This window comes from Giraffa tippelskirchi, chromosome 6 (assembly GCF_054371585.1).
Source record: "Giraffa tippelskirchi isolate mGirTip1 chromosome 6, T2T-mGirTip1v1.2.pri, whole genome shotgun sequence".
NCBI lineage: Eukaryota > Metazoa > Chordata > Mammalia > Artiodactyla > Giraffidae > Giraffa > Giraffa tippelskirchi.
The window spans coordinates 107,710,557-107,723,763 of NC_137280.1; the positions used below are offsets into that span (position 1 = coordinate 107,710,557).

Below are 13,207 nucleotides of genomic sequence, written 5' to 3' on the forward strand. Positions count from 1 at the left end.
ATAGAAATGTTCGTATGTTTTTCTTAAACACTACTACAGTTATTTAACTCCATAGAAATAATTCAAAAATAGTATAACGCTAAGTGTGCCAAATATTTTTTGAAATATTGTCCACAATAGCAAAATTATAGAAGTAACCTTAATTTAATAACATAAAGGTAAACTATGTTACATCAAATTAGTGAAAATTATTCAGCTACTGAAATGAATGGCTATATGGAAGCATGGGAAACTATATTCTAAACTAAGTTAAAGCAGCAGGTTATATTAATAAGTTTGTATGTGTTTGAATTTGCAAAAGTGAATAAAGTTCTATTGATGCTGCAGCTTCTAGAATTGTATCTTTTTCTCAAGAGTCTTTGATATGAATATAATCATTTAGAAGGAAAAATGACAGGATAGCTATGAAAAATATGCCCCTTCTGACTTGGCTTCTGAGGCCTAATAAAACAAAATATGTCAAGTTCTCTGAACTAGAAATGGCAATTTTTTGATGTTCATGGATAACATAATTCTCATGCTCCAAATACAGAAGATGATATAAAATGAGAAATGGTTACCAAATCTCTTTCTGCATGTGTCAAATTCAATCATCTGAAAAACATTCCTTTGGGCCTTGAGCCTATTTGTTTTTATAGATTTATACTAAAATATAAATGGTCCTGGAAAGAGTAACTCCTTAAGGCATTATTAACTAGCATCTTTGCTGGCCCCAGTTGGTTAAGCCCATAATTCTGTGACAAAAAGTTATAAGGAACTCCAGGGTGAAAATGGAAAGAAGCCAAGTTGATAAAGAGCAGAGAGTAGGAACTACACTGAATCTAGTAGAATGCCCAACAAATGTTATCCCACTGAACAGTCTTGCCTTCGGATCAGTTTCATATTTGTGTTTGCTTTTGCAAAAACATTAGTACCCATCTGCCAATCTAGTATACATCAATCATCTACTTTCTTTTCAACCATGCAACCTGAAGGATATAGGAAGGTATTATATTTTAAAAGAAGTCTAAGTGGGAAATTAAAATCTGGAAAAAATCTACTAGTAGGAAATCCAAATCCTATTTTAAAAAAAGCATAATTATGCTAACAAGGTGAATTAGCAAAGATGTCACAGTTGTGCCTTATCTTTGGCTTGATGTTTTCAGCAAGCCAAAAAAAATAAATGGAGACATTGTTCATCATATATTTCTGATCATAAAACCAGCAGAAAGGAATCATGCTCATTTGACTAGAATCACAGCATCTTATTCAACTGAATGATGAAATATTTTTTGCTCATGGGAGGGAAAACCCATTTTAATTCTTTTCTCAGGCTATTTTTCTTTTCATGTAAGTGCATGACAGTGCACTGTCCCCAAGTTCTGTACTTTGGGAGAATTAGCTCTGGCCACTGACTTGCAAGCCACCTCTTGAGTGAGGACATTATAACTGCTGTCCATTTTTGGCTGCCACCCACATACCAAGCTGATCCATCTCTGAACCAAGCTAGCACTTTTCTTCCCTGGTCAGCCAGTTGTAAAAGAGGCCTCATACGGCCTCAGGCGTGAGCTGAGGGAGAGTTAGTGGTGGAGCAGTGATGACATGAGGTGTGGGCTACAGGCTCCCACGGTGTGCTTGTAACCTCTGGTTCTGCTTGTGCTAGTCCCATCTTAAGACAGATGGCCCACTTTTTCAAATGACTTAATGGGTCTGAAAATACCAAACTCATGTTGGGCAGATTTGGCAACAAGATCACTTAGTACCACATGGGTAAACTATCTTAAGAGCAACCCAGGAGGTATTCTTCAAAAGGTGCATAATTTCAGTTACAGGTAGCATGGCTTTGCTGAAGACTTCTAGCACTCTCCATTTGGCTTGCTGAAAACATCAAGCCAAAGATAAGGCACAACTGTGACATCTTTGCTAATCCACCTTGTTAGCATAATTATGCTTTTTTAAAATAGGATTTGGATTTCCTACTGATAGATTTTTTCCAGATTTTCCTAGGAGTTTTCCCTAAGTTCCACGTGAATGTTTTCCCACCACCAAAATCTTTAATACCATAGGGTTTTCCAGTTGATTTGCTCAAGTACCTGAGCTGCTTACTTTGCAGCTTGAGAGCTCAGCAGGGCCTTTCTTGCTATGGGCCCAAGGCAAGCTGCTTGCTTTTCATTGTTTACAAACTGAGTTCTAAGAAAATCTTATCTTGGCAGAGCAGATCTTTCTTGGTTGAAGGTTTAACCTTCTTTTGAGTTTGGTTACTCCAGCTATTAAGTCTTGGGCCTGGGGCTCAACTTTCTCTGCCCTCTACAAGAGATTAGCTCTGTGAGCTTCCAAGGAGGCCCTCTGGTATTTCACACTTAACTATTAATCGTGATTAAGTACTCAGCTTTTCTTTATCTTTTCTCAGAATATCAATTGTTAGTAATAACCACCCAATTGCATAGTCTTATTTTTAGTTGCTGTTACTCCCATATTTCTCAGATGTTTGATACAGGGCTTCCATAGTGGCTCAGAAGGTAGAGAGTCTGCCTGCAATGCAGGAGACCTGGGTTCAATCCCTGGAGAAGGGAATGGTTACCCACTCCAACTATTCTTTCCTGGAGAATGCCATGGACAGAGGAGCCTGGTGGGCTATAGTCCATGGGGTTGCAAAGACTCGGATATGATTTAGCGAGTAACACTTTCACTTTCTTTCACCAATTAATGTATTTTCCTCCACTGAAATAACATTCAAATTTCTGGCTCTGGAGAGTTTTAACAGTTGGACTGCCACTTGTATCAGAGACTACAGTGTGCCATCTGTGACCAACAGTGGAGATCCTTATCACCAGTGGGTAGCAATTGATTTAGTTACAAAACTCTATCTTAGCTATCTTTTTCTTGGATCACATCAAGAACTGTTGTAGGTGTATTCCCTGGGATGCACTCTCTGAGATTCAATTTTTCTTTTTAAATTTATTTATGATTTATTCAGCTGTGTGGGGTCTTAGTTGTGGCATGGAGGCTCAGTAGTTCCTCTGCGCGTGTGGGATCCTGGTTCCCCGACCAGGGTTTGAACCCGTGTCCCCTGCATTGGAAGGCAGATTCTTAACCACTGGACCCCTAGTCAAGTCCCCTGAGATGCAGTTTTAACATACTCTCGCTCATTCTGTCCAAGATTGGCTTAGCTTTCCTCTATCACTCTTGAATTCCTATCTTTCTGATTGGAAGTTCACAAGTTTTGCTGTGAATTCTTTTATCACAGAGAACTCCCAGAAACCTGTGCTAAAAATCTCAGGAAAACCTTTAAAGCATTATAATAAAAACTAGTTAATCAATTAAAATAATATATTGTCTGTCCAATGTTGACACATATATACTTCCTTATATACAAAATGCTGGAAACGTTTACCTGACTGTAGCTGCCAAATTCATGATGATTAGAAGCATAAATACAGACTTCCATTATCAGGATTTCAGAAAGCTGTTAACATTCATAGAAACTCTATTATTATACTTGGGGAACTTATTATAGACTCTGTCCAGATACAGGCAGTGTGGTCAAGTGTTGGGTTCTATTTATAGTTTAGAAAGTCATTTTCCTAGAAAAATAACTGAATACCTGTACGAGTTTTTTTGGTCTCTAACTATGTAGTAGGGAGCATAATTTATATGCTTACTTATTTCCCAAGAGTAATAACATGAATTATATTACCCATAAAGTATTTGGAGCTTTTAAATGATAAATAGAAAGTATTGTTTGTAAGAATTTTATTTTTTAACTTTGTTCCACAAGTCTAAGCTAATAGTGATTTAAAATTTTTAGTAAAAATTAAAAAAATTCTTGTGAGGTGCTATTAGTTCCTTTGATTAACCCCACTTCTTGCTTTAAGAACTCACCTCTTAAATTCATTTAAGATTAAATGTTAGAAGTCAAAATCTTCTTGAAACTATAAAATGATTTGGGTAACAAATCAGTTAAAATAGGTTATTTTATCAAAAGTTGAAAAAATGTGGTTTATAGATATTTTCTGTAGTGCGGAGGCTGTCAAATTTAGAGAAAATCCAGCATGAATACTGAAAATATAAAAATGGTTTAACCACAAGTATGGTGTCAAAATAATAATTTGGTGATACACCTGCCTTGGGTAATACCAGACTCTATTATGTGTTGCCATTTCTTCCATTTGTGGCTCCGAGGTATACTTTCCACAGTATCCTTAGAATTGTGCTCCTGTGTTCTTTTTCTTTCCCTGTATGATAACTGTTTTGTTTTGGTTTTTTCTCTCTGGGGATATTTGCATTTAACCAAAGCATAGAGTCAATCTAGAGAATAGAGTGAAATATTGGGTGTCAGAGAGCAGTTGGGAGAGTTTGTGAGGGTATTTGGACTTGATGGTCCTTTTTTTCTGTCAAGATCCTGAAGAGTCTGAGGTTTTACTCTGCTTGCCAGTTAACAAGTTATCCTGCCACAGTTTCATAGATGATGGCATAAAACACAAGACTCCTAGGTCAGGGACAGGTAAACAATAATGTGGGATGAATGAGCAAAGATCAGAGGTAGGCCTGTGGCTGACAAGAGAGAAATGTTCAGCCCAGGTGTGAAGGGGGTTGGGGAGGAAAGAGTGGCAAGAAAAAGGGTTCCATGCAGAAACAAATCTGTGCAAACGCATGAGAGCACCAGAGAATCTTGGAATGATCAGCTTCTGCTGTCTCCCGGTTTTTTTTAATACTTATTTGTATATGTATTTTTCAAAAGAATGCAATGTACAATACACTGATTTGAAAGACAAAGGCAAAACAAGGAAACGTGGAATCTCTTTCAATAATCATCTCCCTTTTGAGTGTGATACTTAAGACCCACTGTAGGCATCTTCTGGTTTCTCAAACTTCCATTGTATTAGAATCACCTGGGGCACTTGGCAAAAATAAAGTCTTGGGTCCTTCAATGAACCTCAGTCTCTTTACAGCTTTCAGGTGATTCTGACACACACCAGAGTTTGATAATTGCTGCTTTAGAAGATGGCTAGAAATAGTTTAGGCTTAAGTAGTCCCAGGCCAACGCATACACTGTTAAAACCCCCCAGGGGCAGGCCCAATCCATCAACGGCAGGACAGAGCCTTCCAGACTTCCGTAAGAGGTAGCAGAGTCTTCAGCTTCTCAGAGGAAGGCTAAGTGATCCAAGTAAGTCCCTGGCAGTGGTCACGAGAGCTCAATTTTAATCTTGTGGTCGAAAGACTGATCTTAGACCAGTCCTCTACCCTCGGTATTGGTATTGCTCACTGTCTGCATTACTATGGAAAATTATGCATTGTTTGGATGCTGCAGGAAGAACAAGGTTGGTCTCTCAAAGTACTATGTAAAATAAGTTCTTTTTGGCCCTAGAGCTCTGACTTATCAACTTTGAAGGAGCACAGGTCAAGAACAGGCCCTCTGGGGGACCCTGAATTGTTAGGGAGCAAGCTGGGGTGGGGGAGGGTTGGACTAACTCCCCCGCCACTCCTGGGCTTTCTCTCCCTCACTTCCAGCCCAGGGCGCTGCAGTCACAGGCCAGCACCAGGCGACAGCCCTGCCGCCCAGAGAGTCCAGTGAGGGCATGGAGCATGGCTGGGGACTGAAGCATCGGAGGAGGAACAGCGAGGACGGCCTGGGAAGGGGATGGAAGCAGGCAGGCAAGTGACCAATTCTTTCATGAATTTTGAGAATTGCCTTGCTAGGCACTGTAACCTGTCAGAAGCAAGATTTAAAAATCAGTGTTGAGCGATGGGTGTTGTAATGCAGTGGATTCCATGTTCAGATTTGGTGAAGGGAGTTGGTTGATGAGCAGGGGGCAGTTTCTGCAGCCTCCTCTAAGACTATTTGTTAACTGTGCTGTGACTGAAGCTTGGAGGTTAGTTTCCTTTTTAAAGGGTAATGTAACACTTCAGTAACTATCCTATTATACAGAATCACACTTGAGGGCCAAAAAATAATAATGGTAACTACTCGAAATCAAATTTTGTTTCCTTCAGAGATTTCTGCTTTTGTATTACGCAAAACTTTGAATTTTAATAACAAAATCATCATTCTGCTGAATTTTTTTTTTTTTTTAGCATCCTATACTTGACACCCTACTATCTGTTCTTTAATTTTCCTGGGAGCCATGATCCATATTCATGCCCTCATTTATGGTCTCCCAAATGTTCATGGCTCCCAACTCCTTAATTCACATTCTTAACTGCTTTTTCAACATATCTATTATAGTTTGTTGTACTAGCGGCAGTTAGTATTGTAAATATCCCAAACTGGATTTATCTATTCATTAGAAGACGTTCTTCATCTATATTATTTATTTAATCTGTTACGGTTATCAGCCTGTTACCTAATATTCTTTCATCCATGTATACCTCACCTCCCAAATACTTTCTTTAATTCATATTCTGTCTCAACTGGCTGCCTTGGCAGATTCTCATTTTCTTGCCTATACCACTATGTTGAGAAATTTAAACCTGGAAAACATTAAGGAATTAATTAATTAATGTGCTAGTACTCTGAGAGAGGAGATGTAATTAGAGGAAAGGCAGGCAGGGGAGTCAGCGGTTGCTTCCGTGTTCTGATTGTTGTAAATAGTGCTGCAGTGAACATTGTGGTACCTGTGTCTTTTAGAATTCTGGTTTTCTCAGGGTGTATGCCCAGTAGTGGGGTTGCTGGGACATATAGTAGATTTATTCCTGGTTTTTTAAGGAATCTCCGTACTGTTTTCCATAATGGCTGTATCACTTTACATTCCTGCCAACAGTGTAGGAGGGTCCTCTTTTCTCCTTATCCTCCCCAGCATTTATTGTTTGTAGATTTTCTGATGATGGCTATTTTGACCGGTTTGAGGTCATATCTCATTGTAGTTTTGATTTGCATTTCTCTAATAATGAGTGGTGTTGAGCATCTTTTCATGTATTTATTGGCCATTTGTATATCTTCTTTGGAGAAATGTCTGTTTAGGTCTTCTGTCCATTTTTTGACTGGCCTTTTTGTTTTCTTGATATTGAGCTGTATGAGCTGCTTTTATATTCTGGAGATTAATCTTTTGTCAGTTTTGTTGGAAAATATTTTCTCCCATTCTGAGGGTTGTCTTTTAATCTTGTCTATTGTTTTCTTTGCTGTGCAAAAGCTTTTAAGGTTAATTTGGTCCCGTTTGTTTATTTTTGTTTTTATTTCCATTACTTGGGGTGGGGGGTGGACACTAGTGGTAAAGAACCTGCTTGCCAGTGCAGGAGACATGAGTTCGATTCCTGGGTGGGGAAGATCCCCTGGAGGAGGGCATGGCAACCCACTCCAGTATTCTTGACTGGAGAATCCCATGGGCAGAGGAACCTGGTGGGCTACAGTCCATGGGGTCGCAGAGAGTTGGACTCGGCTGAGTGTCTGAGAATACACACAAGGAGGTGGATCAAAGAGAATCTTGCTGTGATGTATGTCAAATAGTGTACTGCCTTTGTTTTCCTCTAAGAGTTTTATAGTTTCTGATCTTACATTTAAGTCTTTAATCCATTTTGAGTTTATTTATGTGTGTGGTGTTTGCTATAGGCTTTTAAAATGTGTTTACATATTAGCATGAGTAATGTATTGTCTTATAAATATGAGAACAGAATTGACCTTAAAATAACCAATGGAAAGGCCTGAGAAATTCCCTGAACTATTATAGGAGAAATACCCACAACTTTGATTGTTCTTACTGTTTGTATTCTCCTTATAGTAGCTGTGAACTCTGGTTTCTATGAAACATGACAGTTACCCATAATCAATTTCATGTGTGTCATAGAAGTATCCTCCCATAAAAATATAAAGGCAGATTGATTACAGGTAGTAAAGATGACCATTCTGCTTCTATTAATATGTGTTAGAGATCGAGAAATACTGTTCTAAATTGCTAACAAAAGTAATTTGTCAATGAAATACTTTGGTTTTCTTCATTTATTATTTGGAGTGATTTTGAGGGAAAGGAAAATGGAAGAGAGTGATATCTGTAAGTCTTGGAACATTTTCAGAGAAAAACATTAGGCCAATTATTGAGTTGAGAATTAAAAAGTTTTTAAATGGAAGACTTAAACACAGCCTCAGAAGCATAATTGTTACTGTCCATGTAAGTGGATGGTAATAATTTTTAAAGCTCCCCTTTCTGATCAACTACTTTTGCTCTTTTATTTGACTTCTGGACATCTTTATCCTACATTCTTCTAAACTCTTTCTCTATTGACTAAATTGTCTAAGTCACTATTGCAGTATCTTCACATTGGCTCGTCATTTCTTTCCCCTGCTCCCAAGATAAATACCTCCCCAAACTGTGTTATATGCAGGTTGTGTGAAGGACAGTCTTTCTTACTGCAAACACCCAAACTGTGGACTCTTCTTATTTCTGTCTACTTTTTTCAGTCCTCAGTAGCTGCACCTGTGCCTGATGAATCAAATATTCAGAAAGCACAAATTGAGAGATGATTATGTTTTTGTAGGTGTTCTATTGACAAGACTGAGTCTCTGTATGTTACTTGCCACTTATGAAAAGCATGCTTATATTAGGCAGGTGATTCGGGTTTGGGTGATTAAATGAATATTATAGCTTCTTGACTTAAACAGAGGTAAATTGAGGAAAGCAAGGAGATCAAACTAGTCAATCTTAAAGGAAATCAACCTTGAATAGTCTCTGAAGGGACTGATGCTGAAGCTGAAGCTCCAATACTTTGGCCACCTGATGTGAAGAGCCGAATCATTGGAAAAGACCCTGATGCTGGAAAAAATTGAAGGCAGGAGGAAAACTGGACAACAGAGGGTGACATGGTTGGATGGCGTTACCCACTCAATGGACATGATTTTGAGTGAACTATAGGAGATGTTGAAGGACAGAAGCTGGGCATGCTGCAGTCCATGGGATCGCAAGGAGTCAGACATGACTGAGCAACTGAACAGTAACAACCAGAAACTGGGGACATTCAGTTATTGAATTAACAGTAGAAACCTTCTCTTATGAGCCACACGACTTGTCCATTTAATTTTAAATTATGTACATTTAATTATGTACAATATATCCTTATAGCATATTTATCTTATGCATAGTAATCTGTGCCTCTTAATCCCCTATATCTTGCCCATCCCCTCTTCCCTCTCCCCACTGGTAACCACTCATTTGTTCTCTATATCTGTGAGTCTGTTTCTTTTTTGTTTTATTCACTGGTTTTATTTTTTTTTTAGATTGCACATATGAATGACATAATACAGTGTTTGTCTTTCTCTGCCTGACTTCTTTCAGTTAGCATAAGACCCTCGAAGTCCATCCATGTTGTTACAAATGGCAACATTTCATTATTTTTTATAGCTGAGTAGTATTCCATTGTGGACTTCCTTGGTGGCAGATGGTAACAAATCAATCTGCAATGAAGGAAACCTAGATTCAATCCCTGGGTTAGGAAGATCCCCTCTAGAAGGAAATGGCTACCCACTCCAGTATTCTTGCCTGGAGAATGCCTTGGACAGAGAAGCTTGGTGGGCTACAGGCCATGGGTTGCAAAGAGTCAGACTTGACTGAATAACTAACACTTTCAGTATTCCATTGTATATGTTTACCACATCTTCTTTATCCTTTCGTCTACTGAGGTACACTTAGATTGCTTCCATATCTTGGCAATTGTAAATGTTTGGCAGTAAACAGTGAGGTTCATGTATCTTTTCAAATTAGTGTTTTGGGGGTTTTGAGATATATACCTGGCAGTGAAATTACTAAGTCATAAGGTAGCTCTTGGAGAAGGACATGGCAATCTACTCCAGTATTCTAGCCTGAAAAGTCTCATGGACAGAGGAGCCTGGCGGGATACAATCCCTGGCATTGCAAAAAGTCAGATACAGTTGAGCACACACGTGTGCATGGTAGCTCTATTTTTAGTTTTCTGAGAAACTTCCATACTGTTTTTCACAGTGGTTGCACCAATTTAAATTCCTACCAACAGTGTGCCAGGGTTTCCCAAATGCTCATTATTAGAACATTGTAAGGAGTTCTTGCCTGGAAAATCTCAGGGAGGGGGAAGCCTGGTGGGCTGCCACCTATGGGGTTGCACAGAGTCGGACACGACTGACATGACTTAGCAGCAGCAAGGATGTGTGAGAATTATCAAAGAACAGACCAGAGAAGTATACAGAGACTAGATCATGTTTGGTTTTGTAGATCAAGGTTAAGAGTGGTGTTTAAGTGTTAAGGGAAGCTGTTGAAAGATTTTGTGTATAAGAATGATGAGATCTTAATTTTAAATGATTATTTAGGTTAATTATTTCATCAGAATAATTATTTCTGGCTTCTGTGTCATATGTAGGCTGAAACAGATTAAGAGTCTATGGCAGCCATCCTTAGACTATTAGTCCTTAGCTAACAGTCTATGATGAAGGGTCTATGGCAGTTTGGAGAAGAGATTTGAGGATTTGGAATTGACTTTGGATGTTTAAGTTTTTGTTGTGCTTGTTGGACACCAAAGGTTGATACCAAATTAGCCTGTTGGATATACAGGACAGAGTTCAGGTAAGAGTTTAGAACCAGTGATAAAAATAAAGTTTTTCATGTAGAGATTGATTTTAAAACAGGAATGAATCTGATCCCAAAAGGAATAAATGTAAATAAGAGAAGAGATGAGAGATGAAGGTTGAGAGTTAAATTCTTGGGTGAATTCAAGGAGACCATAAAGAAACAGCTGGCAAAGTAGGAGAATCAAGAAAATGTGGTGTCTAGAAAGTCATTTGAAGAAACGATTTCAAGGAAAAAAAAATGACTGTGTTAAAAACACTGAGAGATGGAGGAAGATGGGACAGATAAGTAATTATGGATTTGGCAACATGGAGATCATTGGTGATCTTTGTAAGTGCTTTTAGTGAAGTGTTGAAGAGGAATAGGACAATAGGGAAGAGGAAGTTCAAAACAACAATTGTTAATTCTTACAAGATTTTTGCTATTAGTATTTGGAAGTAAGAGTAATGAAGGAGTCACTTGTAGGGCATAAAGTCAAGAATGTTTACTTATTTTGTTAGATAAGCAGTATTTCAATATGTTTGTATATTGATGGAAATAATTCTATCAATAGGAATGGTGATGTTGCAGGAGAAAGTAATGAATTGCAGAAGTCCTTGACTAGATCAGCAAGGATTGGACCTGTTGCTGAAGTAGAGAGCTTATTTTTTAAACACTGTGACAGAAGTGAAGACCACCTATGGAAAGATACAGAAATTCTCTTTCAATTGTTTATATTTTATCATTGAAATATTTGGGATTCCCAGGTGGCTCAGTGGTAAAGAATCCTCCTGTAATGCAGGAGACACAGGTTCAATCCCTGGGTCTGGAAGATCCCCTGGAGAAGGAAATGACAACCCAGTTCAGTGTTCTTGCCTGTGAAATTCCATGGGCGGAGGAAAGCCCATGGGGTTGCAGAGTTGTATACAACTTAGCAACTGAGTATGCATACACATCAAAATATTTAAAATAGTGTCTGTTGAGAGGGAGGAGGCTTTGGGAGATAGAATGGATAAGAAGAGGTAGTAAATGGTCCACCCTGAGAGAGGCAGTATGGATTGGCCGAAAAAGAAAATAGGGGAAATGATACCTCATTGTGGTTTTGATTTGCATTTCTCTAATAATGAGTGATGTTGAGCATCTTTTCATGTGTTTGTTAGCCATCTGTATGTCTTCTTTGGAGAAATGTCTGTTTAGTTCTTTGGCCCATTTTTTGATTGGGTCGTTTATTTTTCGGGAATTCAGCTGCAGAAGTTGCTTGTATATTTTTGAGATTAATTGTTTGTCTGTTGCTTCATTTGCTATTATTTTCTCCCATTCTGAAGGCTGTCTTTTCACCTTGCTTATAGTTTCCTTTGTTGTGCAAAAGCTTTTAATTTTAATTAGGTCTCATTTGTTTATTTTTGCTTTTATTTCCAATATTCTGGGAGGTGGGTCATGGAGGATCCTGCTGTGATTTATGTCGGAGAGTGTTTTGCCTATGTTTTCCTCTAGGAGTTTTATTGTTTCTGGTCTTACGTTTAGATCTTTAATCCATTTTGAGTTTATTTTTGTGTACGGTGTTAGGAAGTGTTCTAGTTTCATTCTTTTACAAGTGGTTGACCAGTTTTCCCAGCACCACTTGTTAAAGAGATTGTCTTTTCTCCATTGTATATTCTTGCCTCCTTTGTCGAAGATAAGGTGTCCATATGTGCGTGGGTTTATCTCTGGGCTTTCTATTTTGTTCCATTGATCTATATTTCTATCTTTGTGCCAGTACCATACTGTCTTGATGACTGTGGCTTTGTAGTAGAGCCTGAAGTCAGGCAGGTTGATTCCTCCAGTTCCATTCTTCTTCCTCAAGATTGCTTTGGCTATTCGAGGTTTCTTATATTTCCATACAAATTGTGAGATGATTTGTTCCAGTTCTGTGAAAAATACCATTGGTAGCTTGATAGGGATTGCATTGAATCTATAGATTGCTTTGGGTAGTATACTCATTTTCACTATATTAATTCTTCCAATCCATGAACACGGTATATTTCTCCATCTGTTTGTGTCCTCTTTGATTTCTTTCATCAGTGTTTTATAGTTTTCTATATATAAGGTATCATTCCACACCAGTCAGAATGGCTGCTATCCAAAAGTCTACAAGCAATAAATGCTGGAGAGGGTGTGGAGAAAAGGGAACCCTCTTACACTGTTGGTGGGAATGCAAACTAGTACAGCCACTATGGAGAACAGTGTGGAGATTCCTTAAAAAACTGGGAATAGAACTGCCATATGACCCAGCAATCCCACTGCTGGGCATATACACCGAGGAAACCAGAATTGAAAGAGACGCGTGTACCCCAATGTTCATCGCAGCACTGTTTACAATAGCCAGGACATGGAAGCAACCTAGATGTCCATCAGCAGACGAATGGATAAGGAAGCTGTGGTACATATACACAATGGAATATTACTCAGCCATTAAAAAAAATACATTTGAATCGGTTCTACTGAGATGGATGAAACTGGAGCCCATTATACAGAGTGAAGTAAGCCAGAAAGAAAAACAACAATACAGTATACTAATGCATATATATGGAATTTGAAAGATGGTAACGATAACCCTATATGCGAGACAGAATAAGAGACACAGATGCATGGAACAATTTTATGGACTCTGAGGGAGAAGGTGAGGGTGGGACGTTCTGGGAGAATAGCATTGAAACATGTATATTATCATATGTGAAACAGAACAC

At 38.5% G+C, this 13,207-nt stretch overlaps 1 protein-coding gene and 1 long non-coding RNA gene across 2 annotated transcripts in view; one reads left to right on the plus strand and one right to left on the minus strand.

The window, feature by feature from the left end:
- Positions 1–13,207, plus strand: part of LOC145509774 (uncharacterized) — a 404,239-nt gene that overhangs the window by 177,728 nt on the left and 213,304 nt on the right. Inside the window, exon 4 of the long non-coding RNA XR_014056401.1 lies at positions 5,491–5,634. This is a non-coding gene — a long non-coding RNA (uncharacterized LOC145509774). The remainder of the gene's footprint in view (positions 1–5,490; positions 5,635–13,207) is intronic.
- Positions 1–13,207, minus strand: part of LOC145509773 (uncharacterized) — a 565,222-nt gene that overhangs the window by 35,260 nt on the left and 516,755 nt on the right. The window lies entirely within an intron of this gene.